This window comes from Apostichopus japonicus, chromosome 22 (assembly GCF_037975245.1).
Source record: "Apostichopus japonicus isolate 1M-3 chromosome 22, ASM3797524v1, whole genome shotgun sequence".
In the NCBI taxonomy this organism is placed as follows: Eukaryota; Metazoa; Echinodermata; class Holothuroidea; order Aspidochirotida; family Stichopodidae; genus Apostichopus; species Apostichopus japonicus.
In genome coordinates this window covers 26,589,382-26,608,040 of record NC_092582.1, presented here as the reverse complement: position 1 = coordinate 26,608,040, position 18,659 = coordinate 26,589,382, and the positions used below count along the sequence as shown (strand labels likewise).

The 18,659-nt window shown below is 35.8% G+C and overlaps 1 protein-coding gene across 10 annotated transcripts in view; it reads left to right on the top strand.

The window, feature by feature from the left end:
- LOC139963701 (prokineticin receptor 2-like) overlaps positions 1-18,659 on the top strand; it is a 62,279-nt gene that overhangs the window by 13,318 nt on the left and 30,302 nt on the right. The window contains exon 1 of one of the 10 annotated variants that reach the window (XM_071964778.1): positions 6,201-6,486. The exons of the other annotated variants lie outside the window; for them this stretch is intronic. The gene's annotated coding sequence lies outside the window, so the exon portion shown is untranslated. Of the gene's footprint in view, positions 1-6,200; positions 6,487-18,659 lie in introns of those variants that run through there. 10 annotated transcript variants of the gene reach the window in all.

The following is an 18,659-nucleotide window of genomic DNA, read 5'->3' as shown; positions in this document are numbered from 1 at the left end:
GAAAGTGCGATGTCAAACTGCCCTCAGGATTTTACGCTAGTAACAAATAAATACACAAAATGTGAATTCTTAGGATAGTTGGTAAATAATTATCCTTTTTTACTTGTTTGTATTACACGTTTACGATTAACCTTAACAACAAACCGTAACAAACCCGTGACTGTTTTGTATTGTCCGATTTCATTTATTTTTTACACTTTGATGGTTTTTATACCGTTTTTATCCATATTATTGGATTTGGACAAAGAATTGTTGTTACTGATGTTTTTCCATGAGCTGCATTGGGCGTATATAACTTTGTTCTGATCCAAGCTGTACTGTTTTCTTTTCGTCCCTCAAACCACTAATCAGAAGATATATATGTTGTTACGAACCTTCAACCGTTTTAGATTAACAATTTATTAACCGTTTAACCGAGTGAATAGAGGATTTGAAGATGTGTCTCACTAATTTAATGTATTCATTTTGCGATATATTTTTGTTTGATATTGCTTATCGTTGATGGACTGTGGTAGCCGGGTTCCAGGAGGCTCTCTTATCTTCCCTGGAAGTAACGTCAAACTAATAGCATATCTAACCGAACAGTACAACTTAAAAAACAGAACCAATTCCCATGTTATATATAAAAGCATAATAGTTTAGGCATATTCCATTAATAAAGTTTATTTACATCATTTAGTTTAAAAGTAAAAATACAATGAACGAAAGTGGAGCGATACCAGGCTCGTATGTTGACCTTGGATCACGTGATATTATAGATTGTAAGACAGTAAGTGTTGAGCCCTAACAGATAATCTACAGTCGTTTAAACCCTCCAATAACTATAGTGTGAAATATTATTGAATGGAAGACTGTCTTGTGATGACTCCTATACCAGGCACTTTCTGAATACTTACACTAATGTATGGGTTTGTACTCTTACACAGACGAATACTCGACAAAAGTATTAATCATATACTCGATACATTGTACTCATGTACTCGATACATTGTACTCCATGAGTACATTGTATGCATAGTCAATGCTTATTAATCCCCCACCTATGTATGTTTCTTCTTGTTATAATGCAGTAGTTGTTATTGGTTTACTGGTCAAGTAACGTTGAATTTACTGCTTGTAGTTTTTTTTCTTACAATTTCATTACAACATAACTCCATATGTATGTGCAGAAGTCAACATGTACTAAGCGTGTGTGAATACTGGGTGATGTTGCTTGAATTTACCCCCCCCAACACCCCCACCCCTCATCATACATTACCAACACTGGATGTCATGTATAGCATTTAAATTATCAATCTTTATTTTTCTATATCATAATTCCTTTGTATCTTTGTATCTTTCAAATTCTATAAAAAAAATATGAAAAAATAGTTATTCCTAACGGTTTATGGAGCTATTTATGTTGTCTTCTATGGAACGCGAAAAGGACCACAACATATGATGATGTTAATGATGATCTAATTTTATACGATCATGTACTAAAAAACTTACGATCATGTAGCCTACTAAACATATACGATGATGTACTAATAAACTAAGATGTACATCAAAACATGCGATGATGTACTAAAAACGTAAGATGTACATCAAAACATATACGATCATGTACTGAAAACTTGTGATGATGATGAAAAAGCGCAAGTTACAAAAAAAAGTGGCGTATGAATATCCATTATTGTCGTTTGAATACGCGTATGAATATCCATATAAAGTGTCCCTAGGAATACCAAAGTTGATACCGAAGCCCCGTCCCTAATGGTTCTTAATGAGTTTACACTGAATATTCATACTCGTATGCATACGCCACATATGAATATACATACGCGTATGCAGACGCCACTTTTTTTGAACATAACATTATTAGTACATGTAACATATATGGCAGCTATCCTTTACCTGCTTATTATTATTTTATGCAGGTTTGTCGGTTACATGTTGACATCAATAAGTGGCAGTTATTCTCTTTCCTGCATATTATTATTTTATGCAGGTGTGTCTGTTACATGTTGACATCAATAAGTGGCAGATATTCTCTTCCTGCATATTATTATTTTATGCAGGTTTGTCAGTTAAATAATGTCATCAATAAGTGGCAGCTATTCTCTTTCCTGCATATTATTATTTTATGCAGGTTTGTCTGTTACATGTTGACATCAATAAGTGGCAGATATTCTCTTCCTGCATATTATTATTTTATGCAGGTTTGTCAGTTAAATAATGTCATCAATAAGTGGCAGCTATTCTCTTCCTGCATATTATTATTTTATGCAGGTTTGTCTGTTACATGTCGATTTCAATAAGTGACAGCTATCCTTTACCTGCATATTATTATTATTATTTTATGCAGGTTTGTCGGTTAATGTTGACATCAATAAGTGGCAGCTATTCTCTTCCTGCATATTATTATTTTATGCAGGTTTGTCTGTTACATGTCGACTTCAATAAGTGGCAGCTATCCCTTACCTGCATATTATTATTATTATTTTATGCAGGTTTGTCGGTTAATGTTGACATCAAGAAGTGGCAGTTATTCTCTTCCTGTATATTATTATTTTATGCAGGTTTGTCTGTTACATGTTGACATTAATAAGTGGCAGTTATTCTCTTTCCTGCATATTAACATTTTATGCAGGTTTGTCTGTTACATGTTGACATCAATAAGTGGCAGCTGTAGTTCACTATTCTGTTCTGTATTCTGTTATCATGTGCAATTCTTCTCTCACGAGTACCTTGTAATTCTTAAAGAAATCCTCCCACGAGGTTAGTCCTTTATACAATAACTGTGAGATTTCCATCGCAGATATTCTTGCTTGGAGACCTTTACACCATTACATTGTCGTAAGCTTAAATTTGACGTTTTTTATTAATCCATTGGGGTGATTTAAAAAACAAAAATCAGACAACTTTATTAAGTATGCATATAAATTGCAGATGTATAGATTGTGAAGTGTGAAACAACTGTCAAAAGATATTGTTCATATAGCTCGCACGGAAATATAGGTAACTTGGAAAGATATCTCAAATTGGAAAGAAAAACATATAACATCAAGTGTAAGGTACTCTCTTACGTTTTAGAGTGAATTGAAGCGACTAGTGTGTGCACTGAATTGAAATAACTTCAAAAGAGGAAAATAGATTTTATATTTATTCCATCAGTTCCGTGGTATATTTTGTGCTTCAGTTCTTGTTTCCAATCCCAAGGCTATGTACAGTGTATGTGTCGCTATGACAAAAAATATACACACATCTAAATACTGCCAACAACTTGGATATGATGCCAAAACCCTGCCCGAAGCGTATTACTCCTTATATATTATACACTTGGCCTAGAAATAGTCAATTTAGCGTGGCCAAAATACTTGAGATACACAACACATCTCGGTGACAAACCAACTTTAATTCGGTTTTAGATTTTGGAAGATTTGGAAACGATCCTTAGCCGTCAATCAATCACTCATGATAGTTGCTTGCATCAAAACGCTTAGATGGTCTGTTTACAAAAGACCCTTTAATAGAATAGCACATGCGGTATATGTAGCGATATATCGAATGATTAGATGATCTGTTAACAAAAGACTATATATTGAAATGCATAGGCGGTATATGTAGCGGTATATCGAATGATTAGATGATCTGTTAACAGAAGACTATATATAGAAATGCATAGGCGGTATGTGTGTAGCGGTATATCGAATGATTAGATGATCTGTTAACAAAAGACTATATATAGAAATGCATAGGCGGTATGTATGTAGCGGTATATCGAATGATTAGATGATCTATATAGAAATGCATAGGCGGTATGTGTGTAGCGGTATATCGAATGCTCTGTTAACAAAAGACTATATATAGAAATGCATAGGCGGTATGTGTGTAGCGGTATATCGAATGATTAGATGATCTATATAGAAATGCATAGGCGGTATATATGTAGCGGTATATCGAATGATTAGATGATCTGTTAACAGAAGACTATATATAGAAATGCATAGGCGGTATGTGTGTAGCGGTATATCGAATGATTAGATGATCTATATAGAAATGCATAGGCGGTATGTGTGTAGCGGTATATCGAATGATTAGATGATCTATATAGAAATGCATAGGCGGTATGTATGTAGCGGTATATCGAATGATTAGATGATCTGTTAACAAAAGACTATATATAGAAATGCATAGGCGGTATGTGTGTAGCGGTATATCGAATGATTAGATGATCTATACAGAAATGCATAGGCGGTATGTATGTAGCGGTATATCGAATGATTAGATGATCTATATAGAAATGCATAGGCGGTATGTATGTAGCGGTATATCGAATGATTAGATGATCTATATAGAAATGCATAGGCGGTATGTGTGTAGCGGTATATCGAATGCTCTGTTAACAAAAGACTATATATAGAAATGCATAGGCGGTATGTATGTAGCGGTATATCGAATGATTAGATGATCTATATAGAAATGCATAGGCGGTATGTATGTAGCGGTATATCGAATGCTCTGTTAACAAAAGACTATATATAGAAATGCATAGGCGGTATGTATGTAGCGGTATATCGAATGATTAGATGATCTATATAGAAATGCATAGGCGGTATGTATGTAGCGGTATATCGAATGATTAGATGATCTATATAGAAATGCATAGGCGGTATATATGTAGCGGTATATCGAATGATTAGATGATCTGTTAACAAAAGACTATATATTGAAATGCATAGGCGGTATATGTAGCGGTATATCGAATGATTAGATGATCTGTTAACAAAAGACTATATATAGAAATGCATTGGCGGTATGTATGTAGCGGTATATCGAATGATTAGATGATCTATATAGAAATGCATAGGCGGTATGTATGTAGCGGTATATCGAATGATTAGATGATCTGTTAACAAAAGACTATATATAGAAATGCATAGGCGGTATGTATGTAGCGGTATATCGAATGATTAGATGATCTATACAGAAATGCATAGGCGGTATGTATGTAGCGGTATATCGAATGATTAGATGATCTATATAGAAATGCATAGGCGGTATGTATGTAGCGGTATATCGAATGATTAGATGATCTATATAGAAATGCATAGGCGGTATAGCCTATATGTAACGGTATATCGAATGCTCTGTTACAAAACCTTCAATATAGAAATGCATATGTATAGCGCTATATCAAATGCTCTGTTTATAGAAACACTATATAGAAATGGATATGCGGTATATATGTATAGCGGTATATGTGCTCTGTTCACAACAGCGGTATTTAATAGTCTCTATGTGAACAATTGCGGCGGTATTTCAGTTAATGATATTAACAGAGTAATTAGTTGAAGTATAGCATACTGCTAAAATTATTTTACGGTAGGGTTTAACAGGCAGTGTCTCAACTAGGCTATACTGGTAAATTATAATGGAACCGATATTTCAATGCTAGTAATTTAAGGGCATATTGGTAATATTATTTTAGAAATGCTATCGATATTTGCAACGGAAAAGAATTTCAAGAAGAGAGGGTTTTTATCTGGAATCATTGGGTGTTCCTATCTGAAGAGAAATAAAATATGACTTAGGAAAACAAATTTGGAAGATCCCTGCGTGAGATATCACGGGGCTCAGCATCCATCCGTGAGATATCACGGGGCTCAGCATCCATCCGTGAGATATCACGGGGCTCAGCATCCATCCGTGAGATATCACGGGGCTCAGCATCCATCCGTGAGATATCACGGTGCTCAGCATCCATCCGTGAGATATCACGGGGCTCAGCATCCATCCGTGAGATATCACGGGGCTCAGCATTCATCCGTGAGATATCACGGGGCTCAGCATTCAAAGAAACTTTTAGAAATACAGAATTAATAATCTCTGCTCGCGTCTGTTAAAGGAAACAAATTAATATTTCTTATATATCTGTGAAAACATTAATGATGCTAAAGTTTGAGAATGTGAACATACTCTTTGCGGCGCCCTTTAGATCAGCTAACAATAACTGAGCTAGAAACAAGTTTATTTTGAATAAATTCAATAAAGTCTTTGGCTTTCTTGAAGACAAACAATTCACTATACAGAGACCAGTCTTAATAATGGTTGTTTCTCCTAATTTCTTGCGGCGGCTAGCTCAGTTTCTGCTGCATTCAGATAACAGCAAATCCTCAAGTCAAGTTCAAAAAGCCACTAGCAGACCTGGTTTGCACAGAAGCTTTGTTTCCATGACGATCCACGTGTTCGCTTAAAATATCAGACTGATTTATTTCTTCAGTAAACGAAGGCAAAAATGGTGGATGTACGTGGTCATGAAAAACAAGAAATGTTGTTCAGTCTAATGGAAGAAACCAGCGGTGCATTTTATTCTGTTCACCGTGAACCAGAAGGAGTCATTTTATTTAATACACGCAAAACAACGATAGGTTAATGTTACCCAAATTGTCCTTGACAGGAATAGACGCTATTAATAGGCTCAAGATAAGCTTCATCGGTAACGTAAGTAACTTTGGCTATTTTTAAAAACAAGGAAAGTAATATAATGTTTTTCTTAGTCTACAAAGTTGGTAAAATAAGTTCAAATTGTGCTAACGATATTAAAATGCATGATATTCTACCCAATGCACATATTAGCTGATTACGATAGCTAACTCACTGCCTGTCACCTTATTGATCATGTATACATAATTGATGGCGGTGGTCTTTTGTTTTAGCTTCTGAGCTAATGCAGATCTGTTTGTCCTGATGAACCTTACTGATCAATTTATTTATAATTTGTTTAAAACCTTTGAGATTTTCATAATAAATGTACACATTCATGGTTGGAATAGACTTCCCATCTGAAATGTTTTCAAATATGTAGGGTATTTGTTTGCAGATAAATGGATTTGCCGTTATGATTAATTCTTCAGACTAATTGATTCACATCAATTAAATGAGGTGTTACTTCTTCTGAAACTAGAACTTTTCATTATATAAAAATAAAAAATTTCAAAACAGGTTCAGTTCTTGAAGCAAGGTTCATTATGTAACAATGGCGCATAGTTTCAGCCCTCCGCCCCCTTCTGCCCTTCCTCTCTCAGGCGCTCCCCCCCCCTTCTCCCCTTCCTCTCTCAGGCGCTCTCTCTCTCTCTCTCTTGAGACAAGTACTGGTTCAGCCTTACCATACGGACTTGGCGCGTTGATCATGTCACAGAATGGCCGAACAGTAACAGTTCATGTTCTGTTATTTCTGTTTCTTTATGAAAGAAAGCAATGAATTCATTTGTGGGACACAAAATATTCTGTGTTTAGTTAGGCCTTAACTCGCTAGTTTGGAGCATCCAAGTGTGTTTAGCTCTTTTAGGTTGTTATTAAATAATTAGGCTACCTGGCAATCGTTTTATGTTATAGATCATCAACATCGCAGCAGGACTCCAACTAACAAATTCGGCATATGTTTCCATAGCAACATATCAGCCTACTTATTAGAAGCAGACAGTTGGTCGTGGCCAAATGGACATGCCATCTAGACTTAGCCATATTCAATTATGTTCCATAACAACTACCTGGTATACACATGACCATCGCTTGGCCAGAATTGTTCTTTTATCTAAACCAGCGCCAAATTCTTGTAATGACGTCATCCGAGTTGTATCCTATTCAGGGTCATTAAATTTGTTTAAGCTGAAATTAACAGTGTCTTTTTCAATCTAAAGTTTCTCGTGAGCAAATAAGCTAATATGTTTACAATGCTATGGAGTGATCACTTCATCCATGCACTGAATATTGCATCTTGCGTGTATACCTTCTCGCGTTACAAGTGTACGTTTAAATTTACGGATAGATTAGTAACGTTATTCTTCTGGTCGATTTGAAGACTCATGGAAGAGCTATACTGAGCAATAACCGTCAATGGCCTTCTGAATCACTCTTAGGAACAGACGTTATCCTTACAAAGATCTTGATTACACAATGTATATTAGTCAACAAGATGCGTGCTGACGATAAGTAATTGTATATCAAACTAATTGTTGATTGCACTTGGCGGTTATCAGTTTCGATTGCAGTAATCATTGTGTAGTGAGCAAGGCATATAAATTCATTGTTGATTGAATCGACTTGTGAACGAAATACCAATAGGTGTTGACCGTAGAATAGACCTTTAGTGTAGTGTAAATACACCAACTCTACTGTTAATTGTAGTAAATATGTTACGCTGCGGGAAGCATATTAAGTTATTACTGATTGCAAGAAGTGTTGTAGGAAACACCAACATTATACTGTTAATTGCAGTAAATGTATTATGATGCGGGAAGCATATTAAATTAATACTGATTGCATGAAGTGTTGTAGGAAACACCAACATTACTGTTAATTGCAGTTAATATGTTATGCTGAGGGAAGCATATTAAATTAATACTGATTGCATGAAGTGTTGAAGGAAACACCAACATTACTGTTAATTGCAGTAAATATGTTATGCTGCGGGAAGCATATTAAGTTATTACTGATTGCAAGAAGTGTTGTAGGAAACACCAACATTATACTGTTAATTGCAGTAAATGTATTATGATGCGGGAAGCATATTAAATTAATACTGATTGCATGAAGTGTTGTAGGAAACACCAACATTACTGTCAATTGCAGTTAATATGTTATGCTGAGGGAAGCATATTAAATTAATACTGATTGCATGAAGTGTTGAAGGAAACACCAACATTACTGTTAATTGCAGTAAATATGTTATGCTACGGGAAGCATATTAAGTTATTACTGATTGCATGTAGTGGTGAAGGAAACACCAACATTACTGTTAATTGCAGTAAATATGTTATGCTGCGGGAAGCATATTAAGTTATTACTGATTGCATGAAGTGTTGTAGGTAACACCAACATTACTGTTAAATGCAGTAGATATGTTATGCTGCGGGAAGCATATTAAGTTATTACTGATTGCATGACGTGTTGTAGGTAACACCAACATTACTGTTAATTGCAGTAAATATGTTATGCTGCGGGAAGCATATTAAGTTATTACTGATTGCATGAAGTGTTGTAGGTAACACCAACATTACTGTTAAATGCAGTAGATATGTTATGTCCTGATCGTTTAAATCAATAATTGTTATTCCATGAAATGAGCGTGTATCGTATAGGTCTTATAAGCTCTGACCATTGAAGGTTTATAAACAGACTTTAAATGCTCTTGGTTTTTGCCTTTAAGGGTCTGCGGTACTCTTCTGCAACACGAAATCACTAATGAAAGAAAGCAATGAAAAAATAACAACCATTCCGAGCACGTCTTTATAGAATCGTTTGATGAATTTTCGCCGAGAGTCTATTTGAGTGTTTGTATATCTATATAGGGATTGTGTGCTGTAATACGTATAAGCGGGGAGTGTTTGTATATCTATATAGGGATTGTGTGCTGTAATACGTATAAGCGGGGAGTGTTTGTATATCTATATAGGGATTGTGTGCTGTAATACGTATAAGTGGGGAGTGTTTGTATATCTATATAGGGATTGTGTGCTGTAATACGTATAAGTGGGGAGTGTTTGTATATCTATATAGGGATTGTGTGCTGTAATACGTATAAGTGGGGAGTGTTTGTATATCTATATAGGGATTGTGTGCTGTAATACGTATAAGTGGGGAGTGTTTGTATATCTATATAGGGATTGTGTGCTGTAATACGTATAAGTGGGGAGTGTTTGTATATCTATATAGGGATTGTGTGCTGTAATACGTATAAGTGGGGAGTGTTTGTATATCTATATAGGGATTGTGTGCTATAATACGTATAAGTGGGGAGTGTTTGTATATCTATATAGGGATTGTGTGCTGTAATACGTATAAGTGGGGAGTGTTTGTATATCTATATAGGGATTGTGTGCTATAATACGTATAAGTGGGGAGTGTTTGTATATCTATATAGGGATTGTGTGCTGTAATACGTATAAGTGGGGAGTGTTTGTATATCTATATAGGGATTGTGTGCTGTAATACGTATAAGTGGGGAGTGTTTGTATATCTATATAGGGATTGTGTGCTGTAATACGTATAAGTGGGGAGTGTTTGTATATCTATATAGGGATTGTGTGCTGTAATACGTATAAGTGGGGAGTGTTTGTATATCTATATAGGGATTGTGTGCTGTAATACGTATAAGTGGGGAGTGTTTGTATATCTATATAGGGATTGTGTGCTGTAATACGTATAAGTGGGGAGTGTTTGTATATCTATATAGGGATTGTGTGCTGTAATACGTATAAGTGGGGAGTGTTTGTATATCTATATAGGGATTGTGTGCTGTAATACGTATAAGTGGGGAGTGTTTGTATATCTATATAGGGATTGTGTGCTGTAATACGTATAAGTGAGGAGTGTTTGTATATCTATATAGGGATTGTGTGCTGTAATACGTATAAGTGGGGAGTGTTTGTATATCTATATAGGGATTGTGTGCTGTAATACGTATAAGTGGGGAGTGTTTGTATATCTATATAGGGATTGTGTGCTGTAATACGTATAAGTGGGGAGTGTTTGTATATCTATATAGGGATTGTGTGCTGTAATACGTATAAGTGGGGAGTGTTTGTATATCTATATAGGGATTGTGTGCTGTAATACGTATAAGTGGGGAGTGTTTGTATATCTATATAGGGATTGTGTGCTATGATACGTATAAGTGGGGAGTGTTTGTATATCTATATAGGGATTGTGTGCTGTAATACGTATAAGTGGATATGTTGTTCTTTGTGATAAGTGAAATTCAGTATATGTACAGAACATGTACTAACATTGAAGTTTGATTTAAATTTAATTAATTTCATTTATAATTGTACAATTGTGGTATGTCCTCCCGTTTAATTTTTAATTCAATCTGTGACATCTTCATCTATCACGAGGCGACTAGTACATGAACGAATATGACCATATAGTTAAATGTTCTTCAGAAATATCAGAATGCTTACAATTTTTTCCTCTTTTTACAAATTAAAAAATTAATGATTCCTCGAGTAGACTAAGCATTTTGATAACCAGTCGTGCAGTCTTGACAAGGTAACCCAATCCGTCACTTAGATTGAGATTGCTTGTTTAATAAACATTTTTTATTTGCTGAAATTCTCCAGACCTTTGACTTCGATGCAAAATAAACAATCGATTTACCATTGATTGATATGAATCACGAATGATTCAATTGAACTTCTTCTTGTTCCAGGAACACACTCGTCCCGCACTGAAGTCAATGTGAATCTCCCAGTAGAGATGAAATCATTCATGAGAAGGTAATTTCAAAGGATATCGAAGGTCAAAAGAACTCGCCATTTCAGAAGTGGCTGGCTTTGTCTGTTGGTTGGTTGGTTCATATTTATTGATCGATCTATCCAATCGTTTGATTATTAATGAGTTGTATGTGTTTTAATCATACAGGCATAAGTAATCAGTCAAGACAGTTATTACGAAACGTAAATTTTTTGGTGTGTAAAAATCACTTGCGAAGATGAAAATATTTCGTACTATGAGAATGACATTAACACACTTAGTGCACATTCAGTTACGTGTAATCTGGCCATATAGATGTATGGCTGCTGTAACTGCCTGTACTAAATCGTAGTTAAAGGTGGCCTGTGTTGCCACCATACCAAATATAACATAATCAATACCCCCGTAAGTGTTCCGAACTTCATGGTGGCACTAAATTGTTATAGAACCAGGGTGGCATTAAAAATAACCAGGGTGGCACATAAATTATTATAGAACCAGGGTGGCACTAAATAGAACCAGGGTGGCACTAAATAGAACCAGGGTGGCAAACAATAGAACAAGGGTGGCTCATAAATTGTATAGAACCAGGGTGGCAATTAATAGAACCAGGGTGGCATATACATTGTTATAAGAACCAGGGTGGCAATTAATAGAACCAGGGTGGCACATACATTGTTATAGAACCAGGGTGGCAATTAATAGAACCAGGGTGGCAATTAATAGAACCAGTGTGGCACATACATTGTCATAGAACCAGAGTGGCAATTAATAGAGCCAGTGTGGCACATAAATTGTCATAGAACCAGGGTGGGAATGAAATGCCAATAATACTAGGCTGGCAATATGCTTCTATGAGGTGGCAAATGTTTCTAAATGTGGGGGGGGGGTGGGGCAGTATATGATACTCACATGATTTTGGGCCGGTAGTGATAATCTTTAATTTTCTCACATAAAGGAACAATTTACCAACCAAATGTCTCAAGAATTTGTTCACAAGGGAGAGTAGAGATTTTATTTGCTACTTGTTTCAGTCTATTTGGTAACTTAATATATGGTATATAAGGCCGTCAGAGCGAATTTACTTATAAAAATAAAACCGAGTGAGACCTATTCCAGATCTGTGTAATTATATTAGCGAAATCTTGGTCCAGATTCAAGGTATAATGGACAGGCAGCCTTTTATTATAGAGGCACCGGGCAGCAGGAGACCGCATATATTGGTTTCAATTGGCATCCAATTTAAAGATTTGTGCATAATTACTGCAGATGGGATATTCTGTGCAACGAGTGTTTATTTAACACAATTATAATTGGACCAAGACCTTGTAAATCCCGGAACATGCGTGCATACTTCAGTAAGCTGTAAGGTTGCAAGTCCTGTGTTATGTGCGTTTGACCGTATATTGCAATTGTAAAACCATTGATGCCCTCTCCTTTGACTATTCGTGTTCCCTCTGAACTGTTAGTGACCCTTTTTGCCTCGTCGGTGTCCCCCCCCCCCCACCCTCCTGTTGCTTGCATTCTTTTGTACAGTTCATGTCCATTTTACACTATCCGTCTCCTCTAGAGCCGTTTGAGCACCCTCCCACCTATCTGAACCATTCGTGTGTCCCCTTTGGACTGTTCGTGTCAAAGTTTGACTTCCGGTGCCCATGTTACCCTTCCGTGCCTCCTTTGTAGGAGACGACGAGAGAGCACGATTGTTTATTCCCTCGATTTTGAATATTGAAACACTTTAATATCTGAAGTTGATTTGGGTTGAAAAACATTTAAAGTGAAGCACTCACGTGGTTGACACAAATCCAGTTAACACTGTATTTTGTGTTGAGTTGTTTCTCTTGATCAATATCACCTAGCCTACATGCATATTCATAAATGATCGAGTGATCACCTAGCCTTTCATGCATATTCATAAATCATCTAGTGATCTTCCTTCTGTTATCGTTAGTTATTTTTTCTTGTATTTCCTGCATTCTAAAGGGGAATTTTAATCTACACGTTTGTTTCATACTTCTTCAATCCTTTATTTCACTGCTCGCTCCGATTCCATCTCCCCCCCCACACTCCACCCACTCCACCCCACCCCCCGATAATAACGATGGCGTGTTTATATTTCAGACTTATACTTGTGTGGAAGGAAGATGGAATCATTTTTAATTTAAAGTGCCCCCTTCCCCTCCCTTTGTTATTATAATCATGTAGATTATTTTTATCATCGTGTAGTTTCTGTATATTATCGTATTTAATCAGTATATTATCGTATATAATCAGTATATTATCGTATACAATCAGTATATTATCGTATATAATCAATATGTTATCGTACAAAATGACTTTGTAACCATATAAATTTATATTCTCATCATCAGTTTTGTCCTTTCGGCGTTCCATATTCCTTAGCCTTACTCTTACAGTTGAGTCCAAATCTTGCTTAATGCGTGAGGTTGTTATTAAGGAGGTCAGTCGTTCCTACTGAGATGACCTTTAAGGTAATCTTATATCTATAGATGTATTCTACAATCTTTATCTCCGTAGTTTTGTCCAGAGTGCTCTTTCGACGCTTATCTAAGCTTTCTACAAATAACGGATATTCCCCTGATAATTATCATTCTGCACATGGTTTCACACTTCATCTATACCCACAGATCTACATATAATAGCCTTCAGCGGTATTTTTTTTTAATAAAAGTTAAATATAAAAAGAAAATACTAGAATCTTGTTTTCATGATTTTCATATGACTTATTTGTGTTTGGAAAAAGGTGTTTGAAATACTGTGAAAATCAGACTGAAATGTATAAGTATTTCATCAAATGAACCACTCAAAGCGGGTAAGCATGTCTGCTGAGTTATCTTATGCAATATGTGAGTCTATATATATATCCTATCCTACATACATCCTATCATGGTATCACTGTATAGAGTTCTGCGATCATTACGTGCGTATCACTGTATATAGTTCTGCGATCATAACGTGTATATCGTGTATAGTTCTCGGTGTTACAGCCATTTGCTCATTCAAACTTATATCCAACAGTGCGAGCTGTGTCGCCAATGTGGCTAAAATTAATTATCTTTTTACTGGCACCTTGAGAAATTAAAAGAAAATTATAAAATTTTAATTAAAATTTCTAATTCTGACATCATTGAAAGATCTCGTAGTCCCAATCATGTTTGATAAACTCTTTGTCTTAAACCTAACAAAGAAATAAATCACTGTGGGTTTAAACATTGACTTTATCATTCTTGTCTTTAATAAATTAAATGGAGGATGGGAGGGGTGGGGGGGTGGGGGGGTATTGAAACTAAAACTTCAAACTAAATGTGAGCAGACAGTAAAATGGTGTTTAGCGGAACAGAGTGAAGTTTGTTGAAGAAAGAAATGCCATCTGAAATATTTGTAATTCTGGTTATAATCAGCCTCTATAGAGGCCGAGACAGACGCGTAGCCAAGGGGGGGGGGGCGATTGGGGCGCCCCCCTCCCCCTTTGAGCATTTTTTTAAACGTTTTTATGATATCGCTAGTAATTTCAAATAGAAAATGCTGAGATGAAACTTGCAAGGCCTGGGAAGTGCCATTTCCAGCGATCTGGGAGGCATTTTCGGCCACAATTTTCTTGTACGCTTCGCGCCAACTCATGGATTAGATGGTTTCCAATGCCGAATCTACGGCTCTGATAATTTGCCTACAGGTTCGCCCTCCCTTTGCAAATTCCTCGCTACGCACCTGGGCCGAGAAGTGGTGTTTGATGGCCCCAGGGTATTCATTTATTTATTTGTAAGAGTTGGAAAGAGGAACATATTCTACACATCCTGTCGATTTGTATTGACTTCTATAAATCCTTTTCTTGATAACAAAAATTGAAGTTCATACTTTGTTCATAGATGTGATATAATAGATGATCATTTTCAAAAGTTTTTTTTTTATTATCAGTGTTCAAAATGTTCCTTTAATATCGTTCTTCAGAATCGGAATGCATAATACACAATGTTCATTGTTCTTTAAGTCACATGCCCACACGCATTGTTCACATGCCCACATTCATTGTTCACATGCCAACATTTATTGTTCACATGCCCACATTTATTGTACACATGTTCTATTTAGTTCACGTGCCCACATTTATTGTACACATGTTCTATTTAGTTCACGTGCCCACATTCATTGTTCACATGTTCTATTTAGTTCACGTGCCCACATTCATTGTTCACATGTTCTATTTAGTTCACGTGCCCACATTCATTGTTCACATGTTCTATTTAGTTCACGTGCCCACATTCATTGTTCACATGTTCTACTAAGTTCACGTGCCCACATTCATTGGTTCACATGTTTTATTTAGTTCACGTGCCCACATTCATTGTTCACATGTTCTATTTAGTTCACGCTGCCCTTCTGCAACTATAGAATGATTGAATTATATCATTTAAATATATCCTTATGGTAAAACAAAGCCGATTTCCACTGCCAGTATCTCGGTAGCGGTAAGACAATATATCATGACGATGTTTACAATATATTTTACTGTTTTAGTCAAAACTGATGGCCTCTAAACACTACCTTGAAAACTTGTTAATTGTAAGAACGCTACACATTAAGATTTATGGCCGATTAACTCTGACATGCAGACACCATCCATCAACCGTTTTGTTTTAGTAAATAGGTTAATTGGTTATTCAGTCTTTTATATGTCTTAGCCATCTTTCCTACCTTGTTTTTTCTTGAACATTGTTTTGTCAATAATCACAAGAAAACTAGTTTGTCACGTATTAAGGATTTGGCGTGACATTTCTGTTAGTAAGAGTCAGACTTTAAGACATTAGTTTTCGAAAACAAACGTTCGATAACTAACTTCTCTTTTCTTGTATACTATTTTACCAAACTATATACCGTACTTTTTTTTTTTTTTTTTTTTACTTGTAAATATGTTTGTATCCAATAGAGGCATGCAAACAAGTTAGCATTTCAAAGACTATATTTTAATACTCTTTTTACAGCCCACGTTGAAGCTATATTCGAAAGAAGAAAAGTGTATGAAAGCAATTATCGCACTCTGTCCTTAGTTATGATATTCAGCGATAGGCAGGTCCCGTCCCGTTCAACAAAATTTCAGCTGCCGACGGAAATAATGTCTCTTTTCAAGGCGGTTTGCGGCTTTATCTACTCCCTTTTTTTTTCAATTTCCCAATACGTATTTCGAGAGCACTAGCTTTCTCCTTCTGGCACTAAGTGTAGAAGACTGCTATGTTCGACACTTTGCTGATGACTGACGATATACGTCGCCATAGCAACTGTTACCACCGTATAATGGGATCTTTGAAACAACTGACAAAGTTTATCTCATCTCCTTATAAACTGGCGACATGTTATGTGCACCCAAAACCTGTCATCCTACACGTTTGGTGTTTTGGAATAATCATGATATGACACCTGTTGAATTAGGAAGTGTTAGGAAAGAGAATGATTATAGAACCAAAGAAAGGGCAGAGATACGAACGGAATAAAATAACAAATTGCGTTATCGTTATTTTCATCCAAGAACTATGTGCATAATGTCTGATAAATACTATGGGGAGAGACCACATGACGTCATAACCCCGATGACTCGAACATACTGTTTAGCATACAAACCGAGCAACCATTATGAACACTTGAAAATTTGTCAGCTGGAAAATCCTAAATTAAATTTCAAACTTGAAACTCAAAATTAAGCAAGTAAGTGGAAATGTTTACAGGTAGCCTACTCCTTACGCCGACAGCTACAACATGTCAGGGTTGTCATAACAACAACCTGATGAAATGAATAGAGGTTAAATTAGGAGTAATAATTAGCTATGTGTGATTCGAACAAAGAAAATTCTATTCCCAGCTATTACTTTGTCTTGGTACCGCGGAGATAAAATGGTTTTCATGTTAGAATCACAGCATGTATCTGACCCTGAGAAAGTTATATAGATATATTTCAATTAGTCGTCCAAGTTTATTCATAAATATTTTGCAATGCCCCGAAATGTTGTTTTTAGTTTCACAGAAAGTGATCTGCATTATTGGTATCTAAAACTGCAGGAGCAATCGCGCACGAGGGACCAATATCTCAGTGCTATAGACATCACGGTAGTAACTACATATACATATAAATGGCTTACTGTTGAGGAGGGAACCTGCCGTGTAAGGACACTTTAAGTGCCCTACAGCTGTATATTGTTTTGTCGTGTTAAAGCCTTTTGTTAAAGCCAATTGTTAAAGCCAATTGTTAAAGCCTATATGTTTGTTGTGCCAGGAACATTCGGTCCCTGTTACCTCTTTGGTATATACATTGTGCGTCCATTGGAACATATATATGATAACAATTAACATATTCCCAAACGATCTGTTTGGTTTTAGATTTATTTTAAGTTTCTGTTTAATTTCTTAGGACCCCTAATAATACTTCTGGCCCTTACTCGGACTCATTAGTGCAATGTTTGTCGGTATCAAATAAAAACCAAGTTTAAACGAACTAGGGAATGAGTACACATTCATTTCTGTCCTTTGCTTATAGGCCTTTGTTTGTTGTGACCGAGATGTTTTACCCTCCTCTAGATATTATAATGGTGTCTTATCATAATTATGTCACTAGGGCAGAGTTTCCAACTAATTGACTTTATTGGCGTTTTTGCCAAATTCTTAGGATTCTCATTGCTCAATTTCGCATTGTTTTCTATTATGCAATATGATTTCCTATGTTCTGGAATTAATTTTGTTTACATATGATACTGATCATCGTCAGCCCAAACGAATGAGCAAAACGGCCCCTCATTCGATGTGTAATTATCAGAAAGGGAAGCAGCACCTTTTATTATCGTTAGCCATCTAAACATAGCTTTACTATACGCTGGCAAACAAGAAGCTAAAGAAATAGAATAAGCTGTCCAATAGGGAACATTTTTTTATTTTCACCTTCCCGGCGACCCTCAGAAGCACTAGGAGATCAGTTTTGACCAGTTTTATCTGCTTTTAGTAAACTTCCATTAGGGGCAATACATACGACATGCAGGAATGACTTTAGCCAGGCTTTACCAGATATACACATTTGAAGTTTTCGAATAATCTGGTAAACTCATTAAATATGTGCAAACTATGACGTAAAGTGTTACACTCATCAATTTTTTATTTTATTTTAGGCCCTAATAAGTTAACCCCTAATTGTACAGGCCCACATATATCACATGAATAATGTGATGTTCCTCTTTTCAAAGAAGACAATAAAATATGTCCAAAATGCCTTAGGCCACAAACCTGTGTTCAGTTTCCTTGAAACGAAGATTGTTAAAAATAAAGGAATAACAAAATAGAAAATTTGGGGTCACTTCCTTTACATCAACAATGTGCATAATTATAGGTAATGTTTATTCATGAATAAAACTAGAATTAAGAAA